The sequence below is a fragment of the Crinia signifera genome, chromosome 3 (genome assembly GCF_055691185.1).
Source record: "Crinia signifera chromosome 3, ASM5569118v1, whole genome shotgun sequence".
In the NCBI taxonomy this organism is placed as follows: domain Eukaryota; kingdom Metazoa; phylum Chordata; class Amphibia; order Anura; family Myobatrachidae; genus Crinia; species Crinia signifera.
The window spans coordinates 151,029,826-151,047,778 of NC_139219.1; the positions used below are offsets into that span (position 1 = coordinate 151,029,826).

General features: G+C 41.0%; 1 protein-coding gene across 1 annotated transcript in view; it reads right to left on the reverse strand.

The window, feature by feature from the left end:
- LAMA2 (laminin subunit alpha 2) overlaps positions 1-17,953 on the reverse strand; it is a 727,667-nt gene that overhangs the window by 498,173 nt on the left and 211,541 nt on the right. The gene's annotated exons all lie outside the window — the stretch shown is intronic.

A 17,953-nucleotide genomic window follows, 5' to 3' on the forward strand; every position in this document is an offset into this window, starting at 1 on the left:
TCATAAGCATCTCTGTCTCCACAACATCACTGCAACACACTTGGGGCAAATTTATTAAACTCAATGAAGTGATAAAGTGGCCGGTGATAATACACCAGCCAAATCAGCTCCTAACTGTCATTTTCCGTATTCAGACTGTAACTTGACAGGAGCTGATTGGCTGGTGCTTTATCACCGGCCACTTTATCACTTCACCAGGCTTAATAAATCTACCCCCTTGATTTTATAGTGATCATAACTTCCAGTACATACATTCACTGCCACTGAGCTTGATACTTTCTCTTTCTTCCTTAGCAGACAGTTAAAGGGAACTCAACCCCAGTCACAACCACATTCAATGGTGGCTGCAGCGCTTACCACACTTTGAATGGGGGATGGGGAAGGCTAACTAATAATATAAACGTGCATGCAATATTGTATGTAAGATATCATATGTAAGCTGTTTGTCTCTGGGATTCATAAATGTGTTGAGTTTCAGTCTATGGCGTTACTTCTCCTTCTAAGCCAGCCCCAAACTCCCATTAGGAAGTTTCTCAGAAGTATGGGTGTGGGCTTACAAGGAGAATTGAAGCTTAATGCTGTATGCTTCAGTGGCTGTGAGCCACAGCATTGCCGATATCCTTGGACGGGTTGCCAGCACATATATTACATACAGATGTAACTACTTGCAAGTAGTGTGTCATTGACGGGATGCATATGTACTCACACAGCCATATAATTGTATGTTGAAATTTCTAGATGCGAAGAGTACACCCGGCCACTGCAAAAAGTTTCTGTGCGTATGCATTGTGGAGCAGTTCTAGATCTTGTATATGTATTTGCTAATTGCTCCCCCCCCATGCAATAATATGTGGTGCATACTGCAACCCATGGGCAACAGCCATCACTGGTCCCAATAATCATACAGCATTTCAACTTAATTTAAGCCTTATTAGACTGGAGCACTTCTTCGGCTGTAACGCAGTTGAGGTTTTTAACAAGGTTAGCAGTTCAACAAGGTAAAATATTTTGTAAGTGTGTCCCCCAAGGTTCTTGGTCTTCTCCTTTTCGATCTCAATACAGCCCCTTTATGGGCGGGATGTACCAAACAGCGATGGTACATCTTGCCGTGGCTCATCACTTATGTACTAAGATAATAGCTGCCCTATGCGATCCCTGTGGCCGTCTGGACTTCCTCATTTCTAATGGGAAAGTCCAGCTGTGCATGCGCAGAGTACCTGTCAGATGCGAAGCATGCTAAAAGGCATTCATATTGGATCCCTCACACAGCACCACTACGGAGAGCTGGTGTAACCCCCTCAGCGGAGCCCCGCCGGAAGGGGCTTTAGTGTATTTCAAAATGTGGTAAAAACCCAGAAAACATGGTTTTTACTGCAATTGTTCTTTTTTCAGGGTTTTTAGCTCAATAGCTCTTTTACCTTGCAAAATCATCTTTACGCTGATGATGCGCAAATCTAACTTTCCTCCCCTGACACTTGGTTTTCTTTGAGGTTATTATATTGTGTGCCCACAGCTATAGAACAAAGACAGACGCAGCTGACTGACAGACTCTGCCTTTGTGCATGCACGGTTAGCCTCTCCATGTGTTTTCATGAAAAATATCCTTAACAGTTTGGCTACAGAATCCTCAGGGACACAGTGGTCTCACAGATCTTGCATGCAATGATTGAAAAAAACCCACCAATGTATTCAAGTGTTTCATTGTGGATTTGTGCGAATTGATCAAATCACATCCACATCTGTGATGTGGATTGTAATAAATATATCCCAATAAGTGGTTCTTTGTGATGCAAATGTCTCTCTCAACAGTTGACCCATGCCCAAGCCTGTAGTGCTTGTACATATGTGTCCACATACATTAGTGCTTGTACATATGTGTCCACATACATTAGTGTTTGTAAATATGTGTCCACATACATTAGTACTGCAGTCACGCCAAGCATAACCTCTAGATGCCCTGGTCCTATTTGACTCTGTTAGCACCAACTGAAAAAAGCTTCTTAGCTGCATTTCAATGCAACCACTGCACACTAAGACTGTGTTGATTAATTGGATATGAAACATTTAGATCTTTATTCTAGTGAGTCTTAATCTGTATATACAGTAAGCAGTCATTACTTTTTTCCATGCCAATATCTATTGGGCTTCATACTTAGTCACACATTTTGGGTAAAAGATGCAAAAAATATGTAGTGTGCTAGCTGAGTTGTACAGGACCTTGCGGCATAATCTCACCAGGTATCTTGCATCACAACACTATATAGTATCCCTAAAATTCACAAAAGCCTAGAGTCACCACCAGGATGCCCTATTATATCGGCAAAGGGGAGTCTATTTCAGCCAGTGTCCCAGCTATTGGGTATACAGCCATTCATAGCTACCACCACTATACATCTGAAGGACACCACAAGCTTTCTCAGCCTCTTATAGAATACTAGCAGTATTACAACTGTATGCACTGTATACATCCATTCCCCACAAACAGGGGCTGTTGGTTATGAAAATTTTCCTTGACCAGCTAGGAGAATCTTTCCAGTTTGATAAAATATTATTTCTCCAACTTCTGGATTTTGTTCTAACCTGCATGTAATTTCTGTTCGATGGCACCATATATTAACAACAAGATGGCTGTGCAATGGCGTCAGCAGTGGCACCTTCCTACACTATGATTCAGCAAGAAAGGAGCCTCTACTTTGACCATCAATACAGTAAAAACATCAATGTGCTATGTAGATACGTATATGACCTATTCATGCTGTGAGAAGTCCACAATAATTTGTGACACTCATGGAAGACATTAACAGCAAGCCCGGGCCTATCAAATTTACCTACACCTGGAATTACAGCAACATCAATTGTTTGGATGTATCAGTGTCTCTAAAAGAAGGTAGTATATCTATATTTATATCCACCTCTATCTTCTACAAACCAACCAATCACAACATACTATTCTTATCTAAAAGTAATCATTCCCCTCTGCTAAAGTGGGGGTTGCCATTTTTACAGAGCAGCACACATTTCCAGTGATAAAACAAAACTACCATGCCAACTGGACATGATTATAAATAATATCCATGAGAGATGTTACAAGTTAGTGACTCTTTCACTTTTGAAAACTAAGGTATTTAATATGAACATAAATACACTACTACATAGTTTACAAATCAAACACAAACATGATACTTTCCCGTGGAACTCTACATTTAACACCAGTAGCCCAGTCATCCCAGAGGCAAGCAAAGCGTTATGGCTGATTGTATTAAAAGACAAGGATCTACAATGTTTCTCTTCTACCAGACCCATGGCCTGCTTCAAAAGGGGTTGAAAATTATGTGATGACCTGGTACACACTGATGTGACTGGATTTAATATGAGCTAGCTCCTTAACACGTCAGTAAACTTCCTGGCTCAACTGTGTAACCTGCCAATACCTCATCAATAGTACTACGTTTCCACATCTGCACAACAACAAAACCACATCACATTCATCATGTTCTAATGTGCAGCACCAGATTCATTGTTTATGCCATCATCTGCCCATGCAGGCTTTACTATATTTGGGATGTCGACCAGACAATTTAAAGAAAAAATGGCTTTCCACAGATTGGCCATAAAATCTGCACTATCTGGAAAATCAGTTGAGAAGTCACTTGCCACCCATTTTAAAAATAATGAACATACATTATCACTAGGGACACGATTATATGCAACAAAAAAAGCTTGAAATACAGTATGCATGCAAATATGCATGAAAAATACTTAAAATATGTATGAAAAGTGTTAAAATATGCTACATTAAATAATAAAAAAGTAATTTTTAACTTATTTTTTTTTTTAAATCAGCATACAATTAGTTGCAAATAAACCTCAAAAATAGGCCCACAGCATCTGCAGATGTCTAGTGTTGTGCACAGGATATTTTTTCTTCCTGGCTGCTACAGCAGACTGCAGCGTCCAAAGCTCTTCTTGCATCAACTACACGGACCCTCCTCTCCAGCGCTGATGGATGAAATGTCAGTATAGCATGTGAGGGCGGCCCAGTGGAAGGCCTCCTCCCTGCGCCGCATACTCACTGTGACACAGCATTTTCTCCGCCCCGCGTGATGTCACAATCCTTCTGCCCGCTTCCTCTGCTGCAGAAGTGTGTCTCTTGGTGTAAAGTCCCAGGCCAGGGGCAGGCAAAGGTTTAGGAGCTTCGTAATTGCATCCGCCGCGACTGACTTTTATCAACATGGATTGGCAGCCTAGAGCAGTTTACATCCAAGGTAACCCACACTGCGCACATATTGCCCCAGCCTGCACACTCTACCACTACCTGGCCAGCAGCAACAGGGCAAAGCAGTGCTGTGACTCGCGGGTGGAAAGGGGGTGGGGCCTAAAATATGCACCATCACTAGATTTTAGGTAAAATATGCAATAACCAGTGAGAATGTGCAAAATATGCAAATGCATATGCAAATATGCAAATGCTTATAATCCTGTCTCTACTTATCACCCTTACAATACATCATTAGTATTCACATCCCTCCAAAAATCCAGGGTGGTGATTGTACCAAGGCACTTTTGTGCTGGATCTTTCGATTAATTACAGTTTATCCAAAAGGACTAAACCAATGCATTACCTGGAATGCACTACTTTGAATCTAACTTCTCCCTGTTCTCTCCTGTGACCGTTTATTTCAATATGACTTAGTTTGATTATTATCTTATTAGTGCCACCTTCATCTAGTTTGGTTACAGTCTATGTATTCCCTATGTTTACTGTTATATTTATATATGTCGGACTTGCAACCCTGGTCATTAATCTCTCCCAGTGGTCATTGCCCGTGCTTGCCCTAAACAGGCAAAACTGCAAGTGTAGTCTAGGATCTACTTTGGCATTATAGCTGTTACTATAACACATTTTGTGAATTATTTTGCCTTTCTGTGAAAAAATCCCGCTGGTCAAATTTATTGTTATATTTTTGTGTTTGCTCACTATTTTAATTCTTCATTCCTACACAGCCAGTTGCAAGAGCACAGCGTCTGTGGTTGATTGGAAGCCATGAAAATCAGGTCACAGGTGACTTCCGGTCTGCGTACCACACAGTCTGGTGCTCAACTGTGATGATCATTTTCGTCACACACTGTATATGGTGAGGTTTATGTTGTTTGTTCACTGTAGCCTGATGACAGGGGTTTGCACTCTGAAATGTTGCATTATCCCTTTGAGTGTTAGAGATGTTCAAAATACTGTAGCCACTAACAATGCCAATGTCACTCACATTTGTTATATAAATTTAAATAAAAAATGTTGCGTAAAAATATTATATTTCCTTCTGTGTACAAGGTAAACATTACAAGTCATCATAGTTACATAGTAGGTAAGGCTGAAAAAAGACTTGCGTCCATCTAGTTCAACCTGGTATAGATATCCATTGCTGATTTGGTAGGTTCTGGTATTTTACTGACAAATTATATTTCTTATTTGTACCCATGGATGTTTTTCTCCAGTAAATGTTTGTCCAACTTTGCCTTGAACGCATTTAATAAGCCAGCCATTACCACCTCTCTGGGAAGAGAGTTCCAGAGTTTGACTGTTCTGACCGTAAAGAAATTCTTTCTACTAGCTGAATGAAATCTTTTTTCTTCTAATCTATACTCATGCCCTCGTGTCCTAGATTCCTTTCTAGTAGAAAAGAGGGTGTGTGACAGTTCCTTATATTGGCCCTTGATATACTTGTACATGTTGAGCATGTCCCCCCTTAAACGTCTCTTTTCTAATGTAAATAGTCCCAAATTGCTTAATCTCTCCCCGTAGCTTAAATTCTCCATTCCCCTAATAAGCTTTGTTGCTCGCCTTTGGACTTTTTCTAATTCTATGATGTCCTTTTTATAGTGTGGGGCCCAGAACTGCACTCCGTACTCGAGATGAGGTCTCACCAATGCTTTTTACAGTGGCATAATTACCCTTGAGTCCCTAGTTTCCATTCCCCTCTTAATACATGCCAGAATCTTGTTGCCCTTTTTTGTAGCTACATTACAATGGGCACTACATCCCAGTTTGCTGTCTATTTGGACTCCTAGATCGATTTCAAGTATGGAATTACCCAGTTCCTCTCCGCTAAGGTTGTAACTTGCACACTGGTTGTGTCTGCCAAGGTGCATAACCTTACATTTATCTACAATGAACCTCATTTTTTTTTTGCCCACTCATCTAGAATTGCAAGATCATTTTGAAGCATGGTGACATCTTCTGATGATTTGATGACTTTGCTAAGTTTTGTATCGTCCGCAAAGATGGATACATTTCTGAGTAACCATATCCCAATATCGTTAATAAAAAATGTTAAACAAAATGGGCCCCAAAACCGAACCCTGTGGCACTCCACTTAGTACCGGTATCATATCTGATACGGCACCATTCACAACCACTCTTTGTTCTCTATTACATAGCCAATTCCCTACCCATCTGCAGATATTTTCACCCAATCCTAGGTTCTCCATTTTATTAATCAATCTCTTGTGTGGGACAGTATCAAATGCTTTAGTGAAATCTAGGAAAATCACATCTACAGCATTTCCATTATCAAGGTTTTTGCTAACCTCTTCATATAACCCTAGTAGATTAGTTTGGCATGAACGATTTTTCACGTACCCATGTTGGTTAGTACTGAGTAGACGGTGATGATCTAAATATTCCTGGATACCATCCCTTAAAAATCCTTCAAATAGTTTACCCACAATTGATGTTAAACTAACGGGTCTGTAATTAGCGGGATCTTCCTTTTTTCCTTTTTTGAATATTGGCACTACCTCTGCTATTCTCCAATCTTTTGGTACTATACCTGACGATAGTGACTTGCTAAAGATATAATTTAGCGGGGTAGCTAGTTCATCCCTTAATTCCATTAATACCCTCGGATGAATCCCATCTGGCCCTGGTGATTTATTTGTTTTGAGTTTGCTTAGCCTCAGTATTATTTCCTTCGGCGTGAAATCCACAATGAGATCTGGCTTATTTGTCCCGTTTGTGGTAAATGTTCGTTCCACAGTCTGCTCTCCCTTATTAAATACTGATGAGAAGAACTCATTTAACAGTTTTGCTTTTCCCTTGTCCTCAGTAACACTTTTTCCACTAGTATCAGTTAGTGGGCCTATGTTTTCCTTAATTAAATGTTTACTATTTATGTATTTAAAAAACTTCTTTGGGTTGGTTTTTCAGTGGCTATGCACTCTTCATATAATATTTTAGCTGCTTTGATTACCCCTTTACAAGTTTTGTTTGATTCTTTGTATTTTGCAAACGCCTCCTCATTCAAGTTATTTTTATAGAATATAAAGGCTCTGGTTTTAAAGTTGATAGCTGACCTTACTTCTTTGTCCAACCATGGTGGCTTTTTTTTTGTTGAATTTACCTTTAGTTACTTTAGGAATGTATTCAATAGTTAGTGAATCAAGCACCTTTTTTTAGAGTATCCCACATTTCCTCTGCATTTTTTCCCTCCGTTTCCCACCCAATTCCTGTTAGGGCTTCCCTGAATAATTCAAAGTTCGCTTTTCTGAAGTTTAGTATTTTTGCAGATCCTTTTTGATGTAAGTTACTGAAGTTGATTTCCAGTGATCACTGTTCCCTAATTGTTCAATTACTTTTGTGTTTGAAACTAAGTCTGTGTTATTTGTTAATACTAAGTCCAAGAGTGCCTCATCACGAGTTGGAGTTTCTACCGTTTGTGTAATAAACTGGTCTTTAAGTAAGCTTAAGAACCCATTGCTTCTTGCTGATTTACCTGTTTCGTTTTCCCAATCAATGTCGGGTAAATTAAATCCCCCATAATTAATACCTGACCCTGATTTGATGCTTGTTTGATTTGGTGTAAAAGAAGAGACTCTTCCCTTTCAGTTATATTTGGTGGTCTATAGCATACCCCTATTATAAATTTGTTTTTTGTTTTTTTATTATTGTCGGTTATCTCTGCCCACACTGTCTCTGAGTTGTCTTCTTCCAGGTCTGTGCTCATATTTTTCTCACATGATGTTAAGTTATTATTTACATATAGGCACACACCCCCGCCCCTTCTATTTTCCCTGTCTTTCCTGTAGAGTGTATATCCCTCCATGTTTAATGCCCAGTCATGCGACTCATTACACCATGTTTCTGTAATACCAATGATGTCGTAGTCGTCCCTACTGATCACCGTTTCTAGCTCCCCGATTTTACTCACTAAGCTTCTTGCATTAGCCAGTAAGCATTTTAATTTATGTTTATTTTTAGATATGGCTCTAATATTGTGATTAGTTTCACCCCAGGACCCATTTGAATTCTTTACTAGCTTCCTCTTTCCCCTCTCCCCTTCAATAGACTCTCTACAGGCCTCCCCACCATGCACATCATGATGAATAAAAATATTTGCTTGCCAATTTTCACACCTATTTTGAAAAATTCACTTAGCACTCAAAGGGTTAAAGTTTGTTTGTAAAGTGAGTTGTCCCTGTCCTAGTGTTTTTCTACACCATCTGCTATATTTTTTATTACAAAGGCAGCCAGGCTGTTGACTGACTACTATTGGATTGCTAGTTCATCTATCTATCTATCTATCTATCTATCTATCTATCTATCTATCTATCTATCTATCTCTCTGTCTGTCTGTTGGGTGGCAGAGTGACACCATGAGTTTCTAGCCTGGTTGATACCAAACCTAGGCCCTTATTCTAATCTGTGCGGTACGGCCCGCGTGCGGCCGTACCGCCGATGTTTTCACACTGCACATGCGCAGAGGTCACTCTGCGCATGTGCAGGTGAAATCGCCGCACACAAAAAATATACGCCGCAAAGGGGGCGTATAGGGGCGTGAGGGGCTTCATACCCTCATTTCCCTATGCATACGCCCCGCGTTTCATGGGCGTTCCCATGCAAACGCGGGGCGTATGCATGCTAATAAGGGTATGACGCCAGTGATGGGGGCGGAAAGCTGACGTCGCCGGATGTCAGCTCTCAGCCCCCATACAAGCTATCACACGGACGATTGTCCGTGTGGTCTCAGCTTGCGGGAGCTGCTGTGGCGTGCGGCCCTGCCTTCGATGGTCGACGACCATCGAATGCAGGGGGCAGCTCCCACCATGGTGGAGGCGTACGCCCCACCATTTTTATGCGGATCGCCAGCCGTCCGTGTACGGACAGCCGTGGCGATCCGTCTCGTGGGCGGGGATTGGTTTGTGCGGCCGGAGCACCGTGTGCGGCTCCGGCCGCACCAACCAGAATAAGGGCCCAAGTGATGCCTCTGCCCCAGGTATCTATTTTAAATGTCTTCCTGTCCAGCTTTTCAGTGTAATACAGGCATGTCCAAACTGTGCCCCTCCAGCTGTTGTGAAACCACACCTCCCAGCATGCCTTGCTATAGTTTTAGCATTCCCTAATAGCAAAACTGTGGCAAAGCATGATGGGACTTGTAGTCGCACAACAGCTGGAGGGCCATAGTTTGGACATGTCTGGTGTAATATATTAAAGGGATACACTAAAGGGAACATTTACTAAGAGAAGAATTCTGTTGAAGTTGGTATGTTGACCATTCTATCTTCAATATAATTCAAATTACCCAGATAAATTCAAGATCCAAATAATGGAATTAACAAGAATGCTTTGGTACACAGATTTTATATATATTGTCACCTCTAACTACATAATCAAAGCTATCTGTAATATTTCATAGATTGTATTAGTCATACAGTATTTAAACTGTTACCTAAACTTTTATGCAATCCAATTGACTAGATACCATATATTAAAAAGTGTTATTTGAAGTGGAAAGCTACAATTGCATAGGCAATTTACATACAGTACAGTGTGGATTTTTTTATATTATTATGTTCGGATTAGGTTTTCTCTGTCAGTCAGCTTTGAGGCATATGGTTCAGTTTTGAGATTTTAATGTACATATGTACATTGGTTTTGTGAATTTGGACAGTTTTCTGTCAAATTTGCCAACAGAACAAAATTGCAAATTTACAAGTAAAAAACCAATGTACTTTAAAAAAACTGACAGAACTTAGACACTTTAGAACAGACTGACCACAAAACCGGTGAAAAGCATGTTCAAATAATAGGCAACCAACTTACAAATGTGTTTTCTGTTGAATAAATGGCTTATTAACAATACTTTCACATGTAAATATAACTTTTTTGTGTGTTGTGTTTTGCTTTTGCAAAACTAAAAACACTGCAATGTTACCTCATGTAGGTTAGGTGCTTCATGGATATAAACTTTTACAATTCTTTAGTAAAACAATTGAAGCATTTGGCAAAATAGACTTGGGGAGACGCACTTAAAAAAGTGGAGAAGTGTAGCATTGGAGAAGTTGCCAATGGCAACCTTATTGTATGCTACAGTATGTTAATGTTGAGAATATTTGAGCATATTTGAGGTGTGTCGCTGCCTGCGATTGCTATCCCAAATGTACTAAAGATGGCTTTGGCATCACTGTACCTGCAGCCTTTTTGCCTAACTATGTTTATACACAAAAGGCGAGAATAACAAAGCCACTGGTGGGCATCGCCGAACAAATCCTGCTTTCTGAGACATTTGTATATTTCCATTAAATATCTGTATATGGAATGTCAGCTGCGAATATATTTGGGCACAGCTCTTAATCAGGCCCTGTACAATCAATTGTACACAATCAGGCATTGTGTTGTAGGGTTTGGGGCTTTTTTATAAGGGATATGTGATGGAGAAATCGCACGTAGTATGGTTTCACCTATGGAGAGCCATCAGTAAGTGTTGGTCTATTTATAGGCTGTTTGGTTCATTTGTTGCAAATACAAAAAAAAATAAATAATAATAATAATAATATAATGTCAAAACCAGCCGACATCATAGTAGGCTTTAATTTGGCACTGAAAACCAATGGTTAGTCAATAAATAATTTTATAGACATAAACACGATGGCAATAACAATCACTTTTTGGTTTAGAACCAAAGCTGTTGTTTAGGAAATATGTCCCATTGAATATTTGATATGCTTGTTATTGTTATGTGCTGTTATTGACATTGTTCTCTTTTGTTATTGTGTTCCACATTTTTGAACTTAGAGGAACGAGACAGAAACCTCATCTTGTTTTATGGAATATTAGTGAGATCCATATACAGTATTCTCACAAAATAAGTCTCGTTTAGTTTGCTTCTCAGGGAACAAATGGTATACAGTTAATATAAGAATGACTGCTTCAGTGCATTAAAGAAAATAACATTAGCTTGTTTCTAGGGTATTGTTAATGAGAACAGATTCAAATGCCATGCCTTAAATGTGTGGTGAAATGTCATGGGCTGCACTTTCGCACTATTCCAAACTCATTCATTCCCCCAAAGAATTTTGGGAAATGTCAGCCTAATGAACTGTTTAGCAAATATTGTTGTGTCACTGACAAGTATACCCTTCAGCTTAGTTCTTTATAGGACCTCTGTTCCACATTATCTCTTTACTTGTCTGGGTACCCTTCCTATTACAATTGCATGTTGGAATGATAAATTACAATAGTTTACAACTTGTACACTGTTAATGAGTCTATCTGTTGTTGGTGGTTAAAATAGAATGGGGATCTGTTTTATGGAAATCTTTAGCTAATGCTGTACAATAAGTAGAGGTCTCACTTTTTACAACCTACCCAACTACTGCTCTTTTTTACTGCACCTAAATATCTCTCTCCACTCTCTTGCCTCACCTTGAATCTACCACCCTCTTATGCATCCAAATCCATGTACACATTGTATTACCTTAATCCCATTGGCCCCATCTTCTTATAATTGTCACTTGTTCCATTCCACTCTCTTACTACTATTTATAGTGGTATAATTTCTCTAAGCATTGCAATTAGTGAGGTGAGGTCAATGACTGGGAAGGCACTGGCTAGTATCTGAGACAGATTTACAAACACTTCCCAATTTAATGAGGGAAGTCACACCACCTGCCAACCAAAAAACCTGACTGGGACTCACTGGCAGGTGGCGTGACTCCTCTATTTGAATTTTGGGCTGTGCTTTAGCCCCAGCTCTAGAGCCACAATTGCACATATATGAGCCCAAGGGTTTGTGTGGGAATTATACAAAAGGTACGACAGTGTATAAAATGCTGTCAATTTGGTGAGTTTGGATCAGAGATGTGAGGAGAAGGTACTGTAGGCAGGGGATACATACAGTACTCCAGTATACGCCATAGTTCTGACTATAAAAATGAATAGAATAAAACAAAGAAAATATTTATAATATCTTCTCTGTAATTTATTAACATTTTAATAGTCAAGATCTGGAGCATACTAGAGTATGGTATGGGAAAGTGGCTCTAAATTGCACACCCTCAGTAATGAAAAGTGACTGTGTATTTAAGTTGCAACTTAAATACACAGTCACTTTTTATATCATGTTTGTCTATTATTTATGTATGCACTCTTTTTTTCACGCACTCTCTACCCTCCAAACCTATAGTAGGGACCTTCATACTTACTCAACAAGAGGTGACCTGGACGATTGGTGGGCAGGCCAATATCACTGGCCATTAATATACTAACAACCTCTTATTATATATTATAATGTAATGTAATGATCGCATAGTGCATTTGCACCCTCTCTCTCTGCATACTGGAGTATGACAGGAGACACTGTTGCTCACTTGACCACATGTCACTGATTATGACACTTACCAAATTCTAGACAAGATGGCACCATCCACCATACATTGTCTCTGGTAATTCAAACGCTAATCCAGGTATCTAAAACAGACATGCCACCGAACGTCTGAGCACCAATGGAGAAAATGTGTTTCAAAGTTGACTTCCCTCACATGTGTCATGACTTCTTACTATACTGTCTCTTGCTAACCAAGTAAACCTACTAGAAGTTGTAAATATCAACCCATTTAATCAACCCCTGTCTAAGCTTTGCAATTTAAACGTATTACTCGGGCCACACCCTGTTTTCCCCTAGTGCTCATGTCTTTGATGCCTACTTCAAAGACAATATTGGCACCAGATCCAGTGTAATCCACCTTGGTATGATCAAGAAACATAATTCTCTCCTCCCCTATACACAGTAACTTATGATTTGTGTACAACTACATTTAAGTTTCTTCAAAGTTTTATTCTTCTAATCAAGCTACATTTTGAACATTTTTCTTTAGCCTGCACTGCAACCTTTTTTTAGCTGATATCAAAATCTGCGGCTTTTCCTTTAACACCTCTCCTTCACATTTACCCTATGTGTTTGAGTATCTTTCGGTCATCTTAGATCCCCCTCATGCAGTGTAGAGCTAGAACTCCTCTTTATCAATAATATTCAAAACATCTTAATTCTCTTAGGGTCAGCCTGTGCTTTTGGTACAGCCCTGCATTCTACTGTATAACATAACAGTACCAACCTGCAGATGTAACAGCATTCAGTCACCAAATTATTATAATTGAAAATAATTTGTTTGTATTACTGTATTTGTACTTGATGAACATAACAAAGTACATGGATGCTGCTGCTGAAATTGTGTAGTTCCAGGACCCACTTACTTTCTAAGTTATTGAAACCATGAGAAGAAAAAAATCATCATTACTTCTTGAGGCGTAACCGCGCCTATAAAATCATAACCCTGTACATTCCTTATTATGAACTATATTAAATGCTTTGAGCCCAAAATAGCTAAATTTGAGCTTAAGTATACATCATTTTTTAGCCTTTCCTTCTATTCAGAAATTGAGCAAATCAAAATGCATCTGTACTTTTTTGAACACTAGGCATCATAACAAGCTTCTCATAACCTAAATAATGTTACATATGATTTCCAATAACATGAGTGGGCTGGAAATAAATAGAAAACCTGACAATTAATCCATAAATAATGTCTTTCCAATCTTTAGATTTCTAAATCATTTTTTCTGTTCTCCTGATGCTGTGACACTGTCACTGTACCATAATTACCTATGTGTTAACAGACTGGGCATCCCATCCGGTATTACAGAATTATAGCTCTAGTACCATGCCAACATGTCACCACTGTGTCGCAGATACTGAGCTGGATATCACAGCACGGGCATTGTTATTCTGTAATATTGCTTTCTACTGTACTTTGTTCCTTCTATATGATTTTTCATCTGTGATGATAGTTGGATAATTTTATTTTTATATTATCTATAGAATAATATAAAATATTTATTGTGACATTAAGCCATTTTATTAATTTCTGTCCTTTCTAGGTTACATAGGAAGCCAGGAACCCACTCTTCAAAATGATGTAACAAAATTGAGAATAGCAACATACAGACATGGTTAGCGTCAGCCCATGTTATGCTAGAACAGAGGTTCTCAAACTGTGGGTCCTGACCCCAAAGTGGGTCCCATCCTTCTCAGCATGGGGTCGCAACTCCATGTTGCTGACCATCATGCTGAGACCTTTTTCTAATCTCAGTCAGTGATCCAAGGAGTCTGAAAAATCTGTTGAAGATTCTGTTATTTTAGACTCCTTACATCATTTTGTGCCTTCACAATTAGGGATGCCAATCCCGGGGCTTTTTTTCAATCCCGGGATTGAAAAATGCTCAATCCCGGGATTCCCGGGATCCCGGGATTGGCTTCCCTAATAATAAAAAACACCCTGGCCGCCCGAGCGCTGGGTGGGTGGGCGGGTGTCAGGGACCGCTGGGTGGGTGGGCGGGTGGTTGTCAGGGACCGCTGGGTGGGTGGGTGGTTGTCAGGGACCGCTGGGTGGGTGGGAGGGGTGGGTGGTTGTCAGGGACCGCTGGGTGGGTGGTTGGTAGGGAGCGCTGGGTGCCCGTGAGCGCTGGGTGGGCGGGCGGGTGGCCGGCCGTGAGTGCTGGGTGGGAGGGCGGGTGGCCGGCCGTCAGCGCTGGGTGGGTGGCCGGCTGGGTGGGCGGGTGGCCGTCAGCGCTGGGCGGGCGGGCAGCCGTGGATGTGCGGCTGTGCCGTGTGCCCTGCGCAGCATGACCTCGCAGCGTGTTCTCGTCACGCTGCGCACTGCGGGGTATGGGGAAGCCGGGCAGCTCAGACGCTGCCCGGCATTAAACTGCGCATGCGCAGTTTAATCCCGAAATCCCGGGATTGGAAATTCCAAACCCGGGATTGAAATCCCGGCGTTTTGGGGGCCAAATCCCGGGATTGGCCACCCTATTCACAATGCTGCCATGTATGTGCTGTCTGCTGACTACACATGTGATGTGATGACATTCTGCAGTCACTTGCTGGGGTCCTGTCATTATTTTTATTGTCTGATGGGGGTCCCAGAGCAAAATAGTTTGAGGACCCCTGTGCTAGAGTATTGATTCCATATGAATAAGATTAATGAAAAATGAATAGAATATTTTTATAAAACGTAAATGGGGTATTCTAACAATAATCAAAAATACTTGGGTAGCACATTTTTATGCATGGTTTGTATCATGAAAGAAGTAAATTGAACTTTAGATCATTTATGCACTTATGGTCATGAATTAGAGAGATTATCAGTAAGTAAATGTGATATTTACATAAATTTCTGTTGTTTAATGATCTCTGCATTCACAAGAACCGCACTGAATATGTGCAGATCTAGCTCTGCAACATTGGTTGCCGTGTCAAAAAAACTGCAGCATGATTGACATGCCACTGGCATTGTGCAGGCCAAAACAGAAAGTGTTCCAGAAAGCAGGGGCTTGTCGGGTTATTTTCTGCAAATGTTGAAGACACTGGGCTTGGACGCACTGCGGCAGCTCGGCTCAGCTATCCCTGCGCCTGCATTCCCATTTTATACATAGTAGCCAATAGGCTGTGTGTATAGCATATCCAATGAGGCAGTGGCTCAGCTCAGCCAGAGTCAGTGAGCTTCCAGGACCATGATTTATGTTGGCGGCGGCGGTGCTGCTCATCACTCTCCACTGCCCACTCGGCATGCACGTAATAAAAGCATCAGTGACTCAGAGTGACAGCTGCTGCCCATAGTAGGTGCTGCTCCTAGGCTCGTGCCTCACATGCCTAGTGACAAATCCGGCCCTGCCCATGGTGGCCATTGCCAAATAATGTAAAGCTATGGTGAACTCTAGATGTTTGTACTAAAAAAAAAAATTTTTTATCTGTAATGAAATATTCCAATTTTACTTATCACGTACTATATTAGATACATATAGTAAAATACAGAGAAAATCATCTGTTTACTAAATTACTAAAATTAATTTCTGAAAATGAATACAATGAACCATGCATAAATAAATATTGCAGCTGCCACAAAGATTACATTGAGAGGCAAATACTTTTCTCTTTCTTTTTCAATTATGCCGGTTTTGATTATAATGTTGATAAAGGTGCATTAACTATTGGATTTCATGCACTTTTCTGCTGTTCCCTACAGCATGGGTACATGCTGTAGGGAACAGCATGCACCCATGCCTTAGTTACAATATGCTCTGTTCCTGAAATTCCCTCTTACTGTGTGAGTGCCATCACATGTGGTGAAACACCCTACTCATCAATAAAGTAGATCGACCACAGGTGATCGCAATCATACATTAAGAGCGAAGTCCAGGAACATAGCATTTTGGGGTAGATATATTAAGCTCGGTGAAGTGATAGACTATCTGTTTTTTTATCATCGGCCAATCAGCTCCTACCTGTGAAGTTACAGGCTTGATTTGTAAAATGGCAGGTAGGAGCTGATTGGCCGGTGATAAAAACCAGACAGTTTATCACTTCACCAAGCTTAATAAATCTACCCCTTTGTACCTAATGGAATGAGTCATGTTGGAGGGTATGAGCACCACCTATAAATTACAAAGGATTGAAATTCAATGCTCCGCAATAGCAATATAGTGCATACCAGAAAAGTTGGGCAAATGCACACAAGATTTAGGCCCGATTCAGACCTGCTCGATAGGCTGCATATATTTGCTGCCTAGTGATCAGGTAAACACCGCACAAAGGAAAAATCGGTACTTGTTTCCTAGCACGGCGCCAGCGATTATAATTGCATCCATCGGGACCCAAAAAATTGCGTCGATCGCATCATATGCAACCAAATCGCATGCGGTTCGATCAACGTGATCGACGCAATTTTTTACATTGGAACCAATGTAAAATGGTCCCTGAGACCCAATTTTACATTGGCCCCAATGTAAAATGCCCCCCAGACCCCAATTTTCATTGTATACCACCCTCATGGGTGAAATGCCCCCCATTGTTAACGCCACCCCACAATCAACGCCAACACGAAGCGTGGCGAGCACAGCGAGCCTGCGAGGGATGGCGGTACGCGTCCTCCGACCTTTTCATACCCCCACTATCCACATCGGTGTGGAGTTGATTTTATATAGCCCGAAGCATGGTGAGCGCAGCGAGCCTCGCGAGGGGACGCGCATTACTTCACAGGTATTATGCGTCCCTTTGCGGGGCTTGCTGCGCTCACCACGCTTCAGGCTCGGTGGCTCGATGCGCTCGCCACACTATATAAGATCAACTCCACGCCAACGTGGATAGTGGGGGTATGAAAAGGTCGTAGGACGCGTACCGCCGCCCCTCGCTGGCTCGCCACGCTTCAGGTTGGCGTTAATCGTGGGTTGCCGTTAACAATGTGGGGGCATTTAACATACACATTACCCATTAGGGTGCCTATACAATCAAACATTGGGGCCATTGGCCCATGTAACATTGTTCCCTATGTAAAATCGTGTTGATCGTGTCGGTCGCATCGCTTGCCATTATAATGGCATGCGTTGGACGCGATCAACGCAATTTTGTAATAGCCGGCTAATTTAACATTGCTCCCTATGTATTATCGCGTTGATCGCATCGGTCGCATCGTGTGCCATTATAATGACATTATAATCAATGCGATTTTCTCATTGCTGGCAATAAAGGCTAAAAATAGCCAAATATCGCGTCGGTCGTGTCCATCGCATACCTTAAGTTTCCTTAACTTAAGGTATGCAATCACCCACGATGGGCGCCGTGCTAGG